Raw genomic sequence first — 22,980 nt, forward strand, 5'->3', positions numbered from 1 at the left:
GTCCTAATTTTCACCCTCCTCACCCAAAATCCAGATTGCGGCATAATTTGCCAGACGAAAAAGAAAATGGAAATTTGACAAAATTATACGTTTTAGCCTGTAACAGACGGAAAACTTCCAAGATATTAAAATTTTTCACTTTTTATCCCCGAAGAATATCGAAATATGGAGGCAATTTTAATGTTGGTGCAGATCTTCGGGAAGTCCTATCACATAACGGATTGCACAATCTCCGTTCAATTTGGAATGATCTACAACCTTGGTCTTATGACTTTTTGTCGTATCTGTATCTCTTTTACGTTTGATTTTTCTCTATTAATCGATGTTGAGTAAATTCGTACTTTTCACATGCATAATGCATACTTTCAATCACTTATAGGAAATATAGAATCATCAAACTCTTCACGAAAATTGGCCCACCCAGTAGCCATATGTGAGCCAAATGTTATGTATGTAGATGTCACATAATTATCCGAAACGTAATGCAATGTGAGATAATCTTACATAAACTTGACCCTGTTCAACGTTTTTAACTCAATCTGACGCAAGAATAGATGAGATATCATGGGACTAGCCATTTAGACCACTAAATCCGGCGTCTTATGGTACAATCGTTTGTCGATATGACGTACGTTTAGCAGCAGTTAATCTGTAAATGAAGGTCTACAATATTGTAAACACGCATATACTTTCGTATGTCGATATATATATATATTCACTGATGTCGATTTGTAGTGATCGAGAAAGGGTGCGTCTGCTATTGTAATCAGTACTCCCCACACTGACTTTGACTTGCAGAAGGCAAGGGAGCATGCAGTTTTGTTTCAAAATCCCCTACCCGATTGTGTTTGGCAGTAGGCAAGGGTGCCCGCAATTATAAACAAATGTCCTCATCTTAAATGTGATTGGCATTAGGCATAGTGGCCTGCTATTTTGATGGTAACTCACCAACTTGGTCTGACTGGCAGTAAGCTGGCTGGCAGTAGGAAAAGGGGTCTGACATTATAATGATACTGTAACTGCACAACTCAATTTCGACTGGTAGTAGGGTAGTTGCCTGCCATTATAATAAAAACTCCTCAACTGTTATCTCTCTGGAAGTAGGAAAGGGGGCTGCCATTGTAACGAAAACTCCCAAAATCGATTGTGACCGCACACTAGGCAATGGGGCCTGCAATTATAATGTAAACTTCCCTACTCAATTCCGAATGGCAGTAGGCAAGTGAGCCTGCCGTTATATTACAAATCCGTAACAAACACTTCACATTGGAAACGGTGTTTGGGGACCTCCCCATGCTGTTTCTCGGATAACGCTAAGAGACATGCAATTTTAAAACAATCTTATTTAATCCATGTACAGTATTTACGTCGATATTCGCATGCAGTGTAGAATACAGTAGCGAAGCACGGGTACATTTGCTAGTGATTACAATAAATGTAAATTCTGCGCTCTAACGGTTACAATAATTGCCTGAACTTCCGCGCTCTAATGCTAACAATAATTGCCTGAACTTCCGCGCTCTAATGATTGCAATAAATGCCTAAACTTTCGCGCTCTAATGATTATATTAAATGCCTAAACTTCCGCGCTCTAATTTTAACAATTATTGCCTGGAATTCCTCGCTCTAATGATTACAGAAAATTCCTGAATTTCCGCTCTCTCATAATCACATTAAATGCCTGAACTTCCGCACGCTACTGATTACAATAAATGCCTGAACTTCCGCGCTCTAATTATGACAATAAATGCTTGAACTTCCGCGATGAAATGATTACATTAAATGTCCGATCTTCCGCGCTCTAATGATTACATTAAATGCCTGAACTTCCGCGCTCTAATGATTACATTAAATGCCTGAACTTCCGCGCTCTATTGATTACAATAAGTGCTTGAACTTACGCGTTCTAATGATTACAGTGAATGCCTGAACTTCCGCGCTCTATTGATTACAATAAGTGCTTGAACGTCCGCGCTCTAATGATTACAATAAATCCCTGATCTTCCGCGCTCTATTGATTACAATAAGTGCTTGAACTTCCGCGCTCTAATGATTACATTAAATGCCTGAACTTCCGCGCTCTATTGATTACAATAAGTGCTTGAACTTCCGCGCTCTAATGATTACATTAAATGCCTGAACTTCCACGCTCTAATAATAACATTAAATGCCTGACCTTCCGCGCTCTAATGATTACATTAAATGCCTGAACTTCCGCGCTCTATTGATTACAATAAGTGCTTGAACTTCCGCGCTCTAATGATTACATTAAATGCCTGAACTTCCGCGCTCTAATGATTACATTAAATGCCTGAACTTCCGCGCTCTAATGATTACATTAAATGCCTGATATTCCGCGCTCTAATGATTACAATAAGTGCTTGAACGTCCGCGCTCTAATGATTACAATAAATCCCTGAACTTCCGCGCTCTAATGATTACAATAAGTGCTTGAACTTCCGCGCTGTAATGATTACATTAAATGTCTGAACTTCCGCGCTCTATTGATTACAATAAGTGCTTGAACTTCCGCGCTCTAATGATTACATTAAATGCCTGAACTTCCGCGCTCTATTGATTACAATAAGTGCTTGAACGTCCGCGCTCTAATGATTACAATAAATCCCTGAACTTCCGCACTCTAATGATTACATTAAATGCCTGAACTTCCGCGCTCTAATGATTACAATAAATCCCCGAACTTCCGCGCTCTATTGATTACAATAAGTGCTTGAACTTCCGCGCTCTAATGATTACATTAAATGCCTGAACTTCCGCGCTCTATTGATTACAATAAGTGCTTGAACGTCCGCGCTCTAATGATTACAATAAATCCCCGAACTTCCGCGCTCTAATGATTACATTAAATGCCTGAACTTCCGCGCTCTATTGATTACATTAAATCCCTGAACTTCCGCGCTCTAATGATTACAATAAGTGCTTGAACTTCCGCGCTGTAATGATTACATTAAATGCCTGATCTTCCGCGCTCTAATGATTACATTAAATGCCTGAACTTCCGCGCTCTATTGATTACAATAAGTGCTTGAACGTCCGCGCTCTAATGATTACAATAAATCCCTGAACTTCCGCTCTCTAATGATTACAAAAATTGAGTACTCTCTTCCCAGTTGTTGGCTGCCCGTGGTAGGAGAGACGAGTATACTAGTCATTCACAGTGACGTCATGGGAGGCGAATGTAGGAGCATAGGTAACCTAGAATAATAATGAATTCGGCCATGCAGGTTAAGAGAAATAGAGGGAGATCAGGGTGACGATGTTTTGAACCTGTACCGAACAATTTAAAACTAAGCGGTATCGAATGAAACACGACTGTAGAGGTGGTTGCTAGTCTAGGATTGTGGAGATGCTTAGTGCATTCACTTAAACATGCAGACTGAACGCTCAGATTATTAGCTGTATATTATGAAAATTAAGGTGCCTAAGTTGCATTACTGTAAACCATTCCTTCTCAAACTGTCGTACGAGAGCAGTCTTCAGGGAAAAAATTTCAAGAAAAATAGAAATACGGGAAGAACAACGAAGAAAGATATATTTATTTCAAAACTCCTCATATCGCTCACCTTGCCATCAAGTGTTTAATCAGTTTTTCAGTAAAAAACGAAATGGCGAATGGCTTTTAGTGCCCTGAGTGTCCGAGGACTAGCTCAGCTCGCCAGATGCAGGTATTTTAATTTTCTTCCCGTAGGCGACCTGCGGATTTTGATGAGGATGAGATGATGATGAAGACGACACATATATCCAGCCCTCGCGCCAGCGAAATTAACCTGTGATGGTTAAAATTTCCGACCCTACCTTGAATCGAGCCCGGGACTCCTGTGACCAAAGGCCGGCACGCTAACAATTTAGCCATGGAGCCGGACTTCTCAGTAACGTATCTGTGCAAGAGTTGATTTTTATCCATAGTGTAGGCTTCCAAGAAACGAACAGTGCCACTGTAAGCTAAATTTGGAGCTATACCTCCGTAGAAATTTGTACCTGCACTACCGCACATCAGAAAACTATGACACACCATGCAGGCACATCCATATTTTGATGTTTCTTAACCTCTGAATTCCAGAACTGAGATAAAAAATAATCATTCTTAGACACGTGTTTTGATACTGAGGCTACTGTGAATATGTCATACAAGCAGGGAAATGCTGTCTTATTTATTATCATTACACAGTTCTTCTTCTTCTTCTTCTTCTTCTACCGCTTTTACGACAGCTTGTGGGGTCGTGTGTTCGAACTGGGTAGTACATCCAGATTTGGCCCTGTTTTACGGATGGATACCCTTCCTGACGCCAACCCTATGTGGAGGGATGTAATTACTATTGAGTGTTTTTGTGGTGGTTGATAGTGCGGTGTGTTGTCTGAATATGAAGACGAAAGTATTAGGACAAACGCAAACAACCAGTCTCCGAGACAGAAGAATTAATCACACGCGTTTAAAACGCCGACGCGGCCGGGGATCGAATACGGGACCCTCTGAACGGAAGGCCTCAACGCTGACCATTCAGCCGAGGAGTCGAACATTTTCACTGCACAGTAATAAACACTAACTCTTACATTATACATGTGTTATAAAAAGGTATTTTATGTCACTATATTTTCTTATTTACGATGTGTATTCAAAAGAACGTCTTTTAAGCCCGCCTTGTGGACGTAATCGTTAAGGCGTGAAGTCTGTACGGTCTGACACCGTGATTTGCCTGCTCGAGTCCCGTTGGCCGAAAAAAAATCACCCTTAGAATTTTGGCCGGTAGGGCAGTGGAGAGGGTGGAATACAATTTCTAATCACCAGATTGCGTGCCAAAAGCCTGGATTTAATTCCAAACCTCTCCGCAGTGCTCAGAGGGAGTGAGCATGGGGACGTAAAGCCTTGAACAGAACCTTTGGTGCTATTGGTCAGCTGTTAACATGTGAGACAGTTATCAGTGCAACACCGTATTTTCGTATGTAAAAGTTATTTTAAGTACGAGTCGGCTCGACAGGTACGCGATGCAGTTTTTCAGCAATTTCCTGGTGAAGTGCCACCTTAACGAACACAATTTCACGTAATTTTAAATAAACTTGAAACTACTGCTCACTGCTAAGTAAAGACGTCCGCGCACACGAACAGTTTTAACAGAGAAAAAGCTAGATGACATTGGTGCGAATCTTGAACGGTCACCGAATAAATCACTCGCAAAATTAGCACAACAAGTGGGGGTTCTTCTGCACACAAAGCTACAAAGCTGTTACATATCAAACCGTACAGGTTTACACGGGCCCATTGTTTAAAACCTGCCAATCTAGTCACAACAGTGAGATATTGCGAGTGGTATCTTGCATCATTGAATGATCGTTTATTCGACCCACAGTTTGTGTTCTTTTCGGATGAGGCCTGGTTTCATCTTAATGGTCGTGTGAACAGTCTCGCTATTGGTGAGCACAAAATCTTAATAGTGTTTATGAAGTCCCTCGTTATGATATGAAGATTGGTGTTTGCTGTGCTGTTGTGCAAGACGAATAAATGGGTCTATTTTTTGAAGACGACAGTGAATGCAAAGAGCTACGAAGTTGACATTTTGGCGCCGTTCTTGCATCAGTTAACGGAAGAAGAAAAATCGCGTGGCTGGTTTCAACAAGATTCAGTCCCTGCTCATACAGCAGATGATTCCCTTCTCACAATCTCGGAGGTGTTTGCAGACAGAGCGATCAGAGCTGGTCTGTTTCCCCCTCGTTCTCCACATCTGACAGTGTGTGGTCTTTACTTGTGGGGTAAACTGAAATAAAAAGTTTATCGAAAAAATCCTCACACATTGGAGGAACTGAAAGAAAATATTACAGTAGCGGAACTTACTCGCGTCGGCCAGAATGTGGTTACCAGATACAATGCCTGTACAACCCAGGAAGGACGACACTTACAGGTAATATTTCATATAACAATCTATAACAAAATATACGCTCAAAGCAGGGCGGCCAAGCGCGGCGTAAGTTCGGCTGAAGCAGCTGCCGTAGCGCAGAGTACAAATACTGTGCGTTCGGTCTGAGTTTATATGAGAGGCCCTGTACATACATTCAAAGAAGGGCTTTTAAGCTGTTAAAACTGCATTAATAATTAATACCGAAATTTTTTTCTGTTTTTCGTGGGGGTACATTGAACTTTTATTCGGGAATCAGGAGGTACAATCTTATAGCAGTTTTTGAACCTCTACTGTAAACGATACATTAAATGACCCCCTGGTTTAGTGTTGTGAGATATAAATTTCTCTGTTTGTTTTTCATGACGGCAGTTACCGGACGTGCTCATTGTTCTTCCCTTCAGCTGCAGTACTGTATCTCCTTCGGAGGGAGAACATTTCATGGATCAGTTCAGTGAACCTCATCGCTCTTGTCATACTCCCTCACACTTGGCTCCCTCCTATTAACATACAATGGTGGGTAGCTTACTGTTCCTAGCTACCATTTCACAACCACCACCCGTCGATCGCTGCCTGTATTCTCGCTTGCCCCGTCTTGGGTGATGGTGTTTATCGGTTTCTTCTCCTGTGAATCTGTCTTGAGACAGGTATCAACTGGACATCCTCCATGATTCTCTGTCCTGTTTCAGTTGTTCACGGCTTCTACCGTGCTTGACATCTGTTAACATTCCAAACCTTCCTCTTCCTCTTCTTCAGTGTATTTTCCCCTCCATTACCCTCTGTTGAAGACAATTTCTGCGTAGTATGAGACCCTACCCGGATATTTTGCTCTTCTTTATCGCTTTCATCAGCTGTCTCTTCTCTCCTACTCTTTTTAGCACTTCCATTTCTCCCTTTATCTGTCCACTTCACTTTTTCCATTATTCTCCATAACCACATTTCAAAACTTTCCAAATACTTGTTATCTTTCTTTCTTAGTGTCAAGGTTTCACCTGCGTATGAACATTTAGTACTTGTAATGTAGTTTCAAACACTTCTTTACATATAATATTCTCTGTGCTTCGACCATTCGGTTCAAATGTTCAAATGAACTTGCCCGAGGTAGTGCAACATACTGAACTGACGGAATACGGGTTCGGGTAAGAAGTCTACCCACTTTTCCAAGAGCTTGTCCTTGCGCTTTATTGATGGCTGGTCGACTTGATCCCTTCCCGTCCGTTTGTACGTAGACTTTTTTCTCTTAGCAGCATGTAAGTTATTAGCAAGTTTTGCCATCTATTGAGCATATTCAGAAGCTGGGGAAGGTCAGAAAATCAAAGAGCAGAGAATAGTATTCCTCCATCATCAGAGGAAGTGTATACTCTCTGGCTTGACAGGTAGTAATCAAACATGGCGCATGCAATGACGTTACTAAAGGTGAAAATCACAAATATCAGAATGTTAATGAAAGTGTTAGTCGCTTAGCAACCCGCTGAGTTCAGAATGTATTGCGGGTTAGGGTAAGCCTTCCCCTACAATTATTGGACATACCATTTAATCATTTGATTTTACGATTACTTAAAGTTGGCTGAACATAGAGACAACCGGCAGATAATTCCGGAGAAAATAAAACTCTTTTAATTATATATAGACTAGAGGACTTGTGCTCCTCCACAGCATCCGTTATAAATATGTCAGGTAACTCGTCTTGATACGCCTGTTGTAGTCATGTTGTTTTGCCAGCACTTTTCAATGGTTTTATGAACATGTAATAGTAAGCGCGTTATGGTATGCCGCAGTTCGTAGTCAGACTTCATCAGTTTATAGATGAAACTGTTTTTCGTGTAATTGTACATATTTGTTAATAACCAAATTGTAACAATGTATCCTCATGCCATACGAAATATATATATATATACATATAACATGTAAGCGCGTTATGGTATGCCGCAGTTCGTAGTCAGACTTCATCTATTCTGACGTCAGCATGCCGTCCGTTTGGTAAAATTCTATCCATATATTCGCTTTTTTCCCCCTGCAGTTCTTAATGTAAAGTTTGGTATTGTGTCATAGAAGGTAATGCCAGTTCTTCTATATAGAACGGTTGTATTGTGAGCTCATAGATTAGTCTCGAAGGAGAGTTTTTTGGCCAGGCACTGAACTTTTTAGAGAACATGGCCTTCACTGTTTCTAGTATAGCTACTAAATTCCCAGGTGATAATGGGGTCTGTTTGTTCGTAGAGTTTTTCTCTCAGCAGCATGTAAGTTATTAGGAACGTACTGCCATATGTTGAATATATTTGGAGGCTGGAAGAGTTAGAGAATCAAAGAGTATCTAGCAGGGAACAGTATTCTTTCGTGATCTGAGGAAGTGTATACTCTCTGGCTTGACAGGGAGTAATCCAACATTGATGCATAAAATGGCATTACTAAGGATGAAAATCACGCATATCAGAACATTCATAAAAGTGCTAGTCGCTCAGCAACCTGCTAATACAGAATATAATGCGGGTTAGGGTAAGCCTTCGCCTGCAATTATTGGAGTGATCATTCAATGATTTGATTTTATGATTACTCAAAGGTGGCTGAACGTAGAGACCTATCAATATGTCGTGATTCACTGACAGGTAATTCCGCAGAGAATAAAACAAAAATAATGCAAATCGGTCCAGTAGAACGGACAGACGGATTTGCCAAAGCTGTTATTAGTAAACTCCTTTAATATGTAGGTTGTCTTAGATGTCAAAACCCTCTCATCTTTCCGAACGCTTCTTTTCTCACAGGTATTCTGCGTATCTTGCATCTTCCGTAAAACTTCCATTCCATGTTAACAAAAAATATACATAAAGAGAAAAAGAGTTCTTCTTATCATTGTCCGAAGGAGAAAAGTAAGATGATTAGTCCTCGAAAAATCGGGAAAAGAATAGGAAGGGTCCTGAGAGGATGAAAAATATATTATCACTCGTACGTAAGCATGTCTTCGACAGTCGAAATTACTATCTAAGAGGTAAAACTTTCCAGGTTTTATTCGGTACTTGAATGGAATCAAAACAGGTATACCGAGCTCGATAGCTGCAGTCGCTTAAGTGCGGCCAGTATCCAGTATTCGGGAGATGGTAGGTTCGAACCTCACTGTCGGCAACCCTGAAAATGGTTTTCCGTGGTTTCCCATTTTTACACCAGGCAAATGCTGGGGTTGTACCTTAATTAAGGCCACGGCCGCTTCCTTCCCACTCCTAGCCCTTTCCTGTCCCATCATCGCAATAAGACCTATCTGTGTCGGTGCGACGTAAAGCAAATAGTAAAATAGGAATTATCGTATTTCGTTTAACATCATATTGAGTGCAGTTGTAGACTGGAGTTTTTATATGAACATTTATGGATCTGCGTACTCTTGAGAAAGCTATAGCCTATACAGTTGTCCAAAACTCCGGAATGGAGAGATTTATCACAACTTCGAAGTATATCATGCTGATTTCTCCATTGTGACATAGAAGGCTTAACTTGGAGGCAATTACTTCTACTACATGTACTAAATCTATTGTTGGAATAAAACACTCTTCCTGAAGCAGCGCCAGTTACAATCTCTGCATGAACGATATTTTTGCCTAGCTCCAGTACCGTTAATCTTGTTCCGTTGCACAAATCAGCTTTATTAACTTCATTAGCATCGTCGCACTCTACGGAGTCGTATTATATTAGACGGAGAGTCATCGGAATTCAGTCATTATTCTCTCTATCAGGTGACTTTACTCAGTTCATCTTTCTCCAAACGCATCGGTTTAGCTTCAGTACTTTTGTCTTCGTAACTGCATATTTGAGGAGTGTCTGTTCAAAAGGTGCTTTTTTCACTTCACAAAATGTTTTAGTATTTCGTCCACGTTCATTGCAGGAGATGAATAATATCGAATACCACCAGTTATCCAAACCGGAAAGATTAAAAGTAGTAGCACACCCGGTCACGGGTACGTTCCTTGTGCCTTTTATTATATGTTTTCTTGCAGTATAGATCTCTGTCATGAATATCAGGTTGTATTAACTACGTAAAGGGAAGGGCATACAAGTCTCTGGTAAGACCCCAAACTAGAGTATGGTTCGAGTATATGGGACTCTCACCAGGATTACTTGATTAAAGAACTGGAAAAAGATCCTAAGAAAAGCAGCTCGATTTGTTCTGGATGTTTTCCGACAAAAGAGTAGCGTTACAAAAATGTTGCAAAGTTTGGACTGGGAAAACATGGGAGTAAGGAGACTAGCTTCTCGACTAAGTGGTATGTTCCGAGCTGTCAGTGAAGAGATGGCGTGAAATGACATTAGTAGACGAATAAGTTTGAGTGGTGTATTCAAAGGTAGGAAAGATCACAATAAGAAGATAAAGTTGAAATTCAAGAGGACAAATTGAGGCAAATATTCGTTTATAGGAAGGGGAGTTAGCGATTAGAATAACTTACTAAAGGAGATGTTCAATACATTACCAATTTATTTGCAATCATTTAAGAAAAGGCTAGGAAATCAACAGATAGGGAATCGGCCACCTGGGCGACTGCCCTAAATACAGATCAATAGTGACTGACTGATTGATTGATTGATTGATTGATTGATTGATTGATTGATTGATTGATTGATTGATTGATTGATTGATTGATTGATTGATTGATTGATTGATTGATTGATTTTTTCACAACTTTCTCACGATGGAAATAGCACCTTAGAACGGACACTTCTTATTTTGTATTTGCCGCTCTTACCTTTGTTTAATCTTTTTTTTCTTTCACGTGTAGGTTTTAGTACGTTAGGTGGTCGGCACATTTACGGTTTGTTACTTAACGTAGGAAATGTACAAATCCTTTGACGTTCGAAGACTCTTTTCAAGTGTGACCTCATGCCTTCATGGAAGTAATATTCTCCCGATGGATTTCTACTGAAGATGACGGATGTGGCAAAAGTGACGGAGTAAACTACACAATCGATCATGTTACGATAGTGATCTATACGATGATAAACATCGGGACAGGAGTCGAGAACAGCCTAAATGTATTATCCTTATGTCCTGGCAACAAAGTATTAGCAATTACTATCTTAAATTTGAAACAAGAAGAGGCTCAAGACATGACGAAAATTTATCGTGGTAATGAAGATAATGGAGATGACAGTATTGAAGTAATATTGCTGTAGAGTTAAGGATTACATACTATGTAATCCTCAGTATTACTAGAGAAAATATGGATATTTAATTTCTGCATTCTTAATGTCAAAATAGGAGCATCCACCATTTACGTATGGGATGAAACTGTCGGTAAACGTGGATATTGTGAAATAGCAAGTTTCATCAGCCACTACTCATTGTTCATGAATGAGTGAAAACAGTAATAATTTTCAGTGGGAATTGCCCAGGTCAAAACAAGAATTTGAATGTAGTATTATTAGATTTACGTCTGATACATACGAACCAGTTTTAAACGATACGTCATGTTTTCCTCATGTCGGACATTCAATGATGGGGTGTGACAGGAATTTTGGTCACATCAAACTAAAAAATAATGGTCTGTGAGGTGTTTTCTAAAGAACATTATATTCACTTCATACAAAATACCAGACAAAGAAACAGATTTTAGGTCATTTCAGTTACCAGGGAAATGATAAAAGAATTCAATACCCTAACTTCCTCTCTTTGGTAATGAAGAAACAACTAACAGGATCAGCATTTAAGGATGGTGAATCAATACTCATCTGCGAACTAACGTTCACCTTTAGAAGGGGAAGAGCTCCAAATACAGTCCGAAGACTTTCAATCCTGGCTCCACTGAACTACCTTCTAAGTCCTATGAATCTCACACCGGCGAAACGTGACCTGCAAGGCCTTCTGGTTTATGTTCCAATACCACATAAAACATCTTTACAGGAAGCAATCCGAAACGGTGTAGATTATGAAACCACTGAGATTGAAGAAGCGGCTGAGGAAGATGACAGCACTGCCTTTAATTTACAATAATCTAATAAATACTTTTGTGTCATGTCACATTATTCAGATTAAGTTTATGTTAGGAATCACAAACGGCATTAGACACACTGTTTAGTTATTTAATAGCACAGTGGAACCTCATTATCTGGAATCAACTCGGGAGCTAAATTTTATTTCGAGTTATCGACATTCCGATGTTTAGAGAATACCGTTTTCGAGCATGAATAGTACATAATTGAATCATATGTACCTGCGTGCTTATACTGAATATATTATTTTTAGCAGTATTTAAAAATATACAAACTCTACTTTTCGGCATCACTTAATTATAACCATTATTATAGTCGCTTTTTAGAAGACAGGATACAGCAGTGAAACAAGAAACAGACCTCCGTTAACATCTTTGGAAAAAATCCGTTAGTCTCTTCTGTTTGTTACTGTTAACCTTTCCACCCTTCAAGTTGAAACTTCTCGTCAAAACCACGCAGCCGAGATTCGTAAATGGAGCTTATCATCCGCGACTTCGGTCGTTGCTTTCGTACGTGACTGGTAATTAATTCACAACCGAGAAACAGCGAGGCTTCACCGATTTTCCTATCACTAGAAGTTTTAGTTCCTCGGTTCCCGTCATATTAGCTCCCAGCATCACTGTAACCCTTTCTTTACTTGTTAACTGTTCCTCACAAACCACAAATGCCGTATTGCACAGTTAAGATGTTACAGAGTATTTTTTGCATCGAGGGAGGAAATGTTCGCTTCAAGAAATCGAAAAATTCGTGTAACCGAATTTCGAGTTATAGAGAAATAAATGCACGTGAAGAATAGGACAAATGGCCGGGAAGTTTAGTTACTTCGAGTAATGGAGGTTCGAGATATCGAGGTTCGACTGTAGTTTTTAAATTAGTATTTTGTTCATGATTGACATGAACCAGTGTTTCATAGTTCTTCAAAATATATAGTAAACTGTGCAAAAAAAAAAGCATCTCAGATAGGTCTAACCATTATTGAAGACGATCTACATTTAAAAAATTAATATACCAATTTTTATTACGTATGTAGTAGAATATTATCTACGAGTATTATTTTGCTATGTATGAATTAAATAGTGTTTAGGAGTTTGGATTGTATGTAATCTTATTGCATTTTCACCTCTGAAATCCTTACTTTATTCACGTTTAGATGTGATTTCCCAAAACCATGATTTTCAGATTCGCCCTTTCTCCTCCCAGCTCCTGATATTAATGTTGAAACCAGAATTATCTTTAGAATCTATGTACAATGTATTTATTTTTACAAAACAACCGTACCCCTTCAAATACTCTCCGTTACAGCTAATGCATTTGTCCCACCGGTGCTTCCACTGTTCGAAACATTTTTATAGTCATCTTTAGAAATGGCTGATAGCTCCTCCCTCGCTTTTGTCTTGACCTCTTCAATGTTGTCAAATCGATGTTCTTTCATGTCCCTTTTCATGTGTGGAAATAAGAAAAAGTCGCACGGAGCCAGGTCAGGCTGCCACTTTTAGCCAAAAACTGTCTAACGGAGATGGCTGTGTGTGCAGGTGCGTTGTCGTGGTGGACGAGCCAGTCTCCTGTCTGCACAAATCGGGTCTTTCTTGACGAACACTGTTGCGGAATCTTCTTTAAAACTTCCCAAGAAAATGTTTGCCCGTTGTTCACTTAAACTTGACATCATAAAAACGAAACAAGATCAAAACAACGCTTGCAAAAACAATCACTGCACATGAACAGAACAACACAGGCGGTACTGGGACTGAACTGACAATGAGTTGCGCTATACACGCCTAGTGGCAGACATGCGTACCACACTAGCTTCACCCACGGCAATGTTGCTTCGGTCGTCTTGGGTACCCCCTCGTACAGTACGTGATATAACATTTTGTCTGTGTGTGTGGAGATATAGCCGATTAAACTAAGTCCAGAGCTCCAAGCACCAATGAAAAGAAAAACTGGCGGTAAACTCTAACTATTGCAATGACTGCAGGATTTTGAGAGTTTGGTAGACTTACCTATTAGAAACTTTCTTTTCCATTATTAAATTTGTTACTCTGTACAAGTAAGATGATGTATTCACAATGACAGCTCACCTCCAGCAGAGCGCGCGAGTGAATACAGCGCCATCTTATAACAGAGTATGCGCGTGACGTCACGTATTTAGCATAAATTTTGTCTTACTTTGGAGCTCTATTTCATGAACACTACGTTTTATATTTTCATATTTGTTTTCGCAACAGGTAGTCTCCTCTTCTATCTGTCAATTGGATGCCGTTATGCATCACTAGACCAAGCGCCAAAAGTTGGTTGCGAGATAATCGCCTTTAAATTTGGTTCTACTGTATGTGTAAATTCGAGCGAACATAATTTTGCTAAATATGGTATTACTGGTGTTGTAGGATAATAGATTATACCTTCTCACCAAATTTCAACATTTTTATACTCGCACTACATTGATTTTCTTGAAGAAATAGCGCTTAGTCTACTGATGCAATTTAAGGTTTATCTCAAGTGCGAATAATGTATCACGATGCTACACCAATAACCCCCAACTGTTGAGTATCTACTGAGTAAAACTTCAAAAAATATAACGTGGCGGCAGCCATGATTAAAACTGAATCTCCTACTGTCTGAAAAGGCCCGCTAAGTGCTTGATGCACCACGAGCCGCGCCACAACTCCGGTACATTATTCAGGTTTTAGATGGAGAAATTCTAGAATGGAAGCTGTTCTCTAAAGTCGTTGCTATAACGACTTGCTGATTTGAGGAATTTCAACTTATCTGAGTCAAATACAAATGGTAAGACATGAGCCATTGTAGTCTGTACCATTTTTGAATGGATTTTCCTTCACGATAGACCTATTATATTCTGAGAGTACAGTATTGAGGTGATATTTTTAAGCCTTGTTTTGTTTGGCTTGAGACAGAAAATGTGATTAAAGATATTTTCTCCCATAAATACACACAAATCACTGGACAGGTAATAGGATTCTTGCTCTCAGTTCATTCAATCTCGAAATCAGGATCTCCATTAAACCTATCTACGTCATCCACGATGTCAGAATCTGCTTGAAGATTCTGGTAACATTGTTTGGCATCTGCAGGTATTAGGTGCATCAGCGAACCAAAGTCTCTTAGTTTGGCTTCAGAGATAATACGTTTCCCTTTTGGCCAAAAAGGTATTAATGCCTGGTGAAAGGGAACTCTACTTTCCCGTGGTCGTCCCTGTCTTGACTTATTTAGATTTACTTCCTGAGATTCACCATCAAATTCTAGAGAATGATTCTCAGACGCAACCTTCTTGGCAAGCTGCATTAGTAGCATTGTCCTTCTCCTTACTTTTGGAAGTACTTGATACATCGCTGAACTTCGTCACTTGATAAACCACTCAATGTATCACCACGTAAAAATGTCAGCACTATCGAAAACGCGGGCTCCCTCGCTGTCATCCGCGCGCAATGTGAGGAATGTGGCGCTTTGTCCAATGATGCAAACTGGAACGTCGCATAGTCTACTGATGCAATATACATTTTTACTGATTCCCGCTTTGTCACTTAGGTTTTCTCTTTGCTAACAACTAACGGCCTCTTGTAATGCAGTGGGGAATTTTTTATAAATAGCTCAAGCCTTCCTCTACAAGATGGCGCTAAAATCTCAATTTTCGTCATATGGCGCTTAGTCTACTGATGCATAACGGCATCCAATTGAGACATTAAACATAATCTTAAATTAAATAATCTCGGCGATACCCGTTCTATCCAAACACTATAAGCGTCTTAAAATTCTTTCCATGGCCCCGTTGTCCAGGAACATAAGTCTATGTTAAGAAACATTTTTTGTTCTAAAATTTGTTTCTCTGGAGACAATTTCGTGAAACAAAATAATTAACATTTTCTCTCGACAAATAATCACCCGATTCTAATTCACTCATTAAATCTGTCACCATAGTGCTAGCAAATGGAGACGATGTCTACTACACAGTCACACAACACACTGAATTTGTCGTTTGCTAAATCGCTTTCTGTAATGAGAACACAGCAAAGCAGGCAGCATCGGGTGAGTTGGCCGTGCAGTTACGGGCGCGCAGTTGTGAGCTTACATCCAGGAGATAGTGGGTTCGAACCCCACTGTCGGCAGTCCTGGAGATGGTTTTCCGTGCTTTCCTATTTTCACACCAGGCAATGGTGGGGCTGTACCTTAATTAATGCCACGGCCCCTTCCCTCCCACTCCTAGCCCTTTTCCTTCACATCGTCGCCATAAGGCCCATCTGTGCCGGTGCGACGTAAAGCAAATAGTAAAAAAAAAAAAAAAATTAAAATTCAGGCAGCAGAGCGATTCAGTGTGATGCCAGTAGATGATTTTAATGTTACTACTTCCTCCAAAATGAAAACCTCACTGCACTGAAGAAGAAGCATTAACGATTGTTTTTTTGTCAGTTGGTGATTTCCTTCGAACATTCGCTTTCAATAAGCGAGAACTTCAAAGCGGACTGTAAGACTTGGGGTTCAGTCTTGCGACAATAGATGACGTTAATGTTCTTCTCCTTCTTATCCCACATCTGTGGGGTTGCGGGTACGAACTGTGTGACACTTGTGGATTTGGCCCTATTTCACGTCCGATTTCTTGTCTGAATAGTCAGCGTTGAGGTCTTCGGTTCAGAGGATCCCGAGTTCGATTTCCTACCGGGTCGGGAATTTTAATCGCGTTTGATTAATTCTTCCGACGTCGGGACTGAGTGTTTGTGTCAGTACATACATCACACTACCAACCACCACAGAAATACATAATAGTGATTACATCCTTGAATATAGGGTTGGCGTCAGGAAGGGCACCCGGTCGTAAAACAAAAGTTCACAGGTGGTAAGGTAAGTGCTAGGAATATGTGAAATTTTCGTTGCGCCATTTTGAAGATTTTTTGTAAACACTTTGTGGGACAATTCTTCCTAACACGGAGAAAAATAATCAAGTATTTCATTAAATTCGACCCGTAAGAAATAAACTCATCATCATGCGTCTTATGAATCACATGAAGTTAATATGGTCACCATTGTTTGGTACGTCATTATATGTATTTTTAACCCCACTGTCAGAAACCCTGAAGATGGTTTTCCGTGATTGCCCATTTTCACACCATTCAAATGATCGGGCTGTACCTTATTTAAGGCCACAGCCGCATCCTCCCCACACCTAAGCCTATCCCATCGTCCCCATAAGACCTATCTGTTTCGGTGCAACGTAAAGCAACTTGTAAATAATTAAAACTTCTTTTTTCAACCTTTAACCGTTATGAAATGCATATTTAGTGAAAATTAATGAATGTTAATTAATAAAGAACTAGTTTTTATTTTTATTTCTTAACGAACCACTACATAATTCATTTTTAAAATAATTTCTTGATTACATTTTAGAAATCATATTTTAAAAATGGAAATATCTTAAGATGGCAGATTCCTTTAAGCACTTTGGACAAATAGACATGTCATTGTCTTCCATACTAAGCCCAACATCCTTGAATATAGGGTTGGCGTCAGGAAGGGTATCCGGCCGTAAAACAAAAATCCACAGGTGGTAAGGAATATGTGAAATTTTCGTTGCGCCATTTTGAAGATTTTTTGTAAACACCTTGTGCAACAATTCTTTCTAATACGGAGAAAAATAATTTCCACACACAGAACAAAGTCTCATATCCCCACGGTATAAAACACAGTGCATTTTTATTTGACGTCATTTAGTCTCCATGCTTATCAATTTCGACGTTCCTTTTTACTCCAATAGACGATAAACAAACGGATCCCTTTTGTGTGATCTTCTGAATAATTTTGACCTGTAAATGCTGAATGTATCACCAGAGATCTTTTAAATACCATCATCGCATAGTACCAGCTCTCAGTCCGTTTTGATGAAGGTTTCTTGGAGATAGCATTCCCCTTGCTTTGGTACAGTCTTGATGATTCTTGTTGGTAGTTAGTTTGTCGTTGTTCCTGATCTCTTTCTTAGCTTCAAATAAACGTTTTGTCCCACAGCGCAGCTAATATGGCCAACTGCTCCTATTGTGGCCAAGCACGTGAATACCAGAAAACAGTCTACATGTGTTTTATTGACTGCAGAAAAGCCTTTGTCTGTGTTGAGCATGACAAACTAGGTGAAGCCATGCTGGACTTCGGGATACCCTTACACCTGACTCAGTTGATACGTTCGCTTTATACAGAACAAGAGGTAGCAGTTTGCACATCATATTGAACTAAATCATATATGCTTCTATTTATCATTTACAACACTGTGGCATGATTTTATTCAAGCGCTCAATATGGTCGCGGGGAATGAAGGAAGGAACCCTGGATGACAGTGCCATAGGCTGTGAGAACCCCATAGTGCTCCGGTAGGAGCGAATTTCTCTAGTTGGACCAGAGCCGCAAGCCGTGATTTCGATCATGAAAACACCATTGTCGCGTCCCCACGCAAGCAGCAAACTTTGGAGGGGGTGAGATTTGACTGAGGGGATGCACCGAACATTTCTCACAGGTTAACAAACGTCCCTTTTCCAGGCTTGGAATTACATGAATTCTAATTAATTAATCACCACTAAGCCAAATTCTATAGATCTGACACCACACGTAGTTAAGATGATAATTACAGAGTAACAGGGGCTGATAATACCATTTACTTGTGGCATGCGGATATACTGTATATTCGCATTAACGTGAGCAGACGTTAGCATCTGGCGAGCTCTCACAAAGGAAGGGGGTTTGTTTGGCCGTAGTTCTCCTTCAAGCCCGAAACCCCGTGAGACTATATAAGATGGGTAGACAAGGTAAGCGCTGTCCTATTGCATTTTGAACGCCGACAGTGAGGTGTCGTGACCGTGAGCAGGTACGATAATAACTTTGTGAAGTTTATGTTGGACTTGAAGTAAAATCGTTGTGATTTAGCTCACAAGAACTTGTGACGGTCGGTATACGTAAATAAAATACTACACATACAGTACGTGAAGTGTGAAATTAACGTGTGCGGTTCGTTAATATATAACCGCTGACAAAGACAGATAGCAAGCAGGCCCAGTTCCCTTAATTTAGTGTCGCATAGATCCGACTTACATCTAAGCGGCGGCTATAGCAAATTGTTAGCCAGCACTAAGGTTGCGATCGTGCATTCGAGCACACTAAGCGGAGAAATGGATGGTCCTAATTTAATTCAACAATTTCAGATACAGCCCGATATTAAGGAGACAGCATCCATGAACTACCCAGGAGTCGACAAGAGGACCTTCATCCCTGTGCTGTGTGTCGTAGTCATGGGCTGAGCCCGCATGACATAGTGGCATTAAGTCCTTTCGTTCTTTAATCATGTGAAGTAATAGCTAAATTCACTAGGAGAGGCCATTTTAAATATATAAATTAAATATTAATGTAAGCCAGAGTGGCATTTGTATTATTCATTTCAGTAAATTTAAATGCGTTTAGGGCTGCTTGCATGCTAAGTTCTCGAGCTGTGTGTTGTAAATATTTATATGGGAAATAAGGGAAGGAATAGGTTAGATGTACGTGTGTCTTACTGTTATTTGTATTTTATTCCATTTTATGTTAAGTTAAGATAGACTTGTATGGGTAGGGTTCTTCGTGAAAGATGTCGTGGACAATACGCCACTAGTGTCGAAACGGTAGAGCGGATTAGACTAGAGCCAGTGCATTCTAGGATGTTTTATTTCTTGATGCATGAATTTCAGCTGTGAGAAGACGCAAAGGGGAGACTTTTCAATGTCGAATGTAGAGTAGGATCTTTAAGTGGGACGGCAGGCAAATTCGTGGATATGTACTGGTCGTCGAACCGAGGTTTATTTATATGTGAGGCTAGAGAATTGCCTGTGGATATTTACTGGGGCTGAGATGCTAAGAGATAAGCTATGAATGCTGTGATGTTACATTTGGAGTTGTGATGATGATGATGATGATGTGATAATGTACCGGGCTGTTAAATGTGAAAGTATGTAAGGCTGTGAGTCATACTTGCTGCCCATATTTTTATGCTTATTCTGTAGCACGGAGAATGTTGTCAACGCCGGATGCGCCATTTGTTCTTGCCCCAGGTAGTCGCCGACCATCGACCAGCTGTACGCTGGTCAGAGAAGGGTAGTGAAGTTTTTACAAATAGTCCAGTTATGTTTGTGAATTGCCTGTCCACAACGACCTAGTTAGTTGTTATTTCTGTTGCCAATCAACTGATTTCCCTGCCGTGTTAGATGCTACTGCTATGCCGCATCTGCATAAGATATGCGACGTCCAGTGTCCGGATATGTTGGGTTCTTGACCCGACAGCTCTATCAACTTTAGTGTACATATTTTTTGTGCTTCATTTTCCAGGTTTTGTTTATTTAATTTGTAGTTTTGTATGTTGTGTCCAGTGTGTTATTTCTTTGTTGTGATGTTGTCATTTGTTCGATAATGGGGAGACATAGCCCGATGGCTGCTTTTGGGAAGAAAGGTTCTGACGTTATCTGAGATCATGGGTTCGGACCCATACGGTAGAGTCTGTGACCATTTTGGAAGGGTGATTCAGATGCAGTCCTGAACAAGTGTTTTATATGTTTGTGTCCGAGTGATCGGAAGATGTATGTAATTTAGGCCATTACTAGTGGATCGGGTATTACTATCGCATATTATGAACGGTTTAGAAATCGAGCAAAGAACTAGGGACCTAACAAAGCGCGCAACTACAACATGTAAATTTAAATTATTCCATGCAACAAGAAATTATCTTAATATCTCGGTTCGTGACCCGCATCGTTTGTAAACAATTTGTTTAATAGTTGTTATTTATGTAAAATACGTGTGATATTTCTTTGATTTACACAGCCAGTGGTCGGTTGTTTTCTTTGATTCTTTTGTTTAGAATGGTTTCTTTTTTATGTTTTTAGTTTAATAAATCCATTTTACCCGATTTCTCGAGTTCTCATTCACTAGATTTATATGTACGTATTACCTGTGCATGTACTTTGGAGTATTTTAGAGTTAGATAATTTCTTTTATTTACTTTTTGACCCTGTTCGGAGGCACCACGCGCTTTCACCCCTCAGCTAGGCCGAAATTAGGACAGGATACAGTACAATATGGCGACACTGAATTGTTTAAAACTGAAAAGGCTGCATTTTTTCACCACTCCTTTTCAATTTGTATGCAGAAATAATTATGCGGAAGTTAAATTTAGAGTAACTTGACATTGGTGTGAAGATTGGGGAAAGAGCTTTAAACAATTTGAGATATGCTGATGACACAACCCTTCTGGTAGAAACAGAAGATCTAAAGCTTTCCATTTCCCTTCTCAAGATGAAAGTGAAAAACTGGCCTTTATTTCGTTGTTAAAATACCAATGTTATGACTACGGATGAGTACAGTACAGTTTGTCTAAAGCTAAATGAGGAAGAGATAGAGATTGCGGTGGACTTTATCTTCTTGGGAGCCAAAATCAGTCAAAGTGGAGATTGCTGTCCTGAAATTAAAAGATGAATCTCGCTTGGACGAATCGCTATGATGACTATGTCCCCGATCTGAAAGAGAAGAGATATCAGTTTGGCTACCAAGTACGGATTAGTCAATGCGATAGTATTCCCACTGTTTATGTATGGATGTGAGAGATGGACGCTGAAACGGGCGGACAAAAGGAAGATCGACGCTTTCGAGCTCTGGTGTTGGCGAAGACTCTTACGAATACCAAGGACTGAAAAAATCACCAATAAGGCAATTTCAGAGCGCACCAAGCCCCGTATGTCATTGGTTGGTATGATTATGAAGCTTAGACTAGCATACTTTGGCAACGTGATGCCATCAGATGCACTGAAAAAAGAATTCATGCTAGATACGATCAACGGTACAAGAAGACCAGGTCACCAGAGAACTCGTTAGTTAGACACCATTAAAACAGCCTGGAACAACTAAAGGAAGCAGTGTGGAACAGAAGAGCGCTAATTTATAGAGTCGCGATGGTCGGCTTCGACTGAACGAATGACATCATCGTAATATCATTTTCGAAGAGTCGGACCTGGTCGATTTTCCTTCTGAGTAACGCTAAGGTAGGAGTTGTGCTTCCTCTTAAAACAATAATCATCACCACTTCAATTTTATCCGGAGAACTCTCCTTTTGTTACCTCTGTGGGGATATTCTTACATTTTATTTTTTTACAATTTGCTTTACGTCCCACCGACACAGGTAGTTCTTATTGCGACGATGGGGTAGGAAAGGGCCATGAGTGAGAAGGAATGAGCGTGGCCTTAATTAAAGTTAAGCCTCGGCACTTGTCTGGTGTGAAAATGTGAAACCACGGAAAACCATCTTCAGCGTTACCAACAGTGGGGTTCGAACCCACTACCTCCCGACTGCAAGCTCACAGCTACGTGACACAAACCCCGCAGCCTCTCGCTCGGTCCATGGTAATGTTCTGTGGTAGTAAATTCGTTTATCCCTGTGGGTTAAGAGCTACCTACAGACAAACGTTGAGCTTTGTAGGCCTTCTGGTCTTCCAGATACTTTTATCTGGATAGAGGAGAGAGAGGAACTGACTAATACAAATATACACTAGCTCTTCTACCCGTGGTTTTCCCATGTGGTTTCATTTGGGAGGGATAGAATAACACCCACGCTATACCCTGCGTGTCGCAAGTGTTATAAACCTGGGAGAGCGGTTTGGCGATCACGGGGCTCTTCGCTGTTTCCTGGCATTACTTCCAGTTACTTGTGCCAGGCTCCTCCCTTTAACCTATCCTATCCTATCTGAACTCCCTTGGTCAACTCGTGTCTTTCCCGACCCCGACACTATTAGAGCATTCGTGGATTAGGGAGTCTTTCATTTTCACCCCATTTGTGGGTCTTGATTTTTTGGCTATTTCATTTTTCGAAGAGTCGGATCCCTTCCATTTTTATCTCTGATTAGTGTTATATAGAGGACGATTGCCTAGTTGAACTTCCTCTGAAAACAATAATAACCACCACCACCACCTGCTACTACTACTAAAACGTTTTCGTTCCTCCCCTGAAGGGGGAGACGGGCCTCTTAGACGGTAACGCCGTCTCTCAGGCCGAGAGATTTGTTACGGTGAAGGAGATAATGCGGAGAAGGTGAGGGGG

The sequence above is a fragment of the Anabrus simplex genome, chromosome 5 (assembly GCF_040414725.1).
Source record: "Anabrus simplex isolate iqAnaSimp1 chromosome 5, ASM4041472v1, whole genome shotgun sequence".
NCBI lineage: Eukaryota > Metazoa > Arthropoda > Insecta > Orthoptera > Tettigoniidae > Anabrus > Anabrus simplex.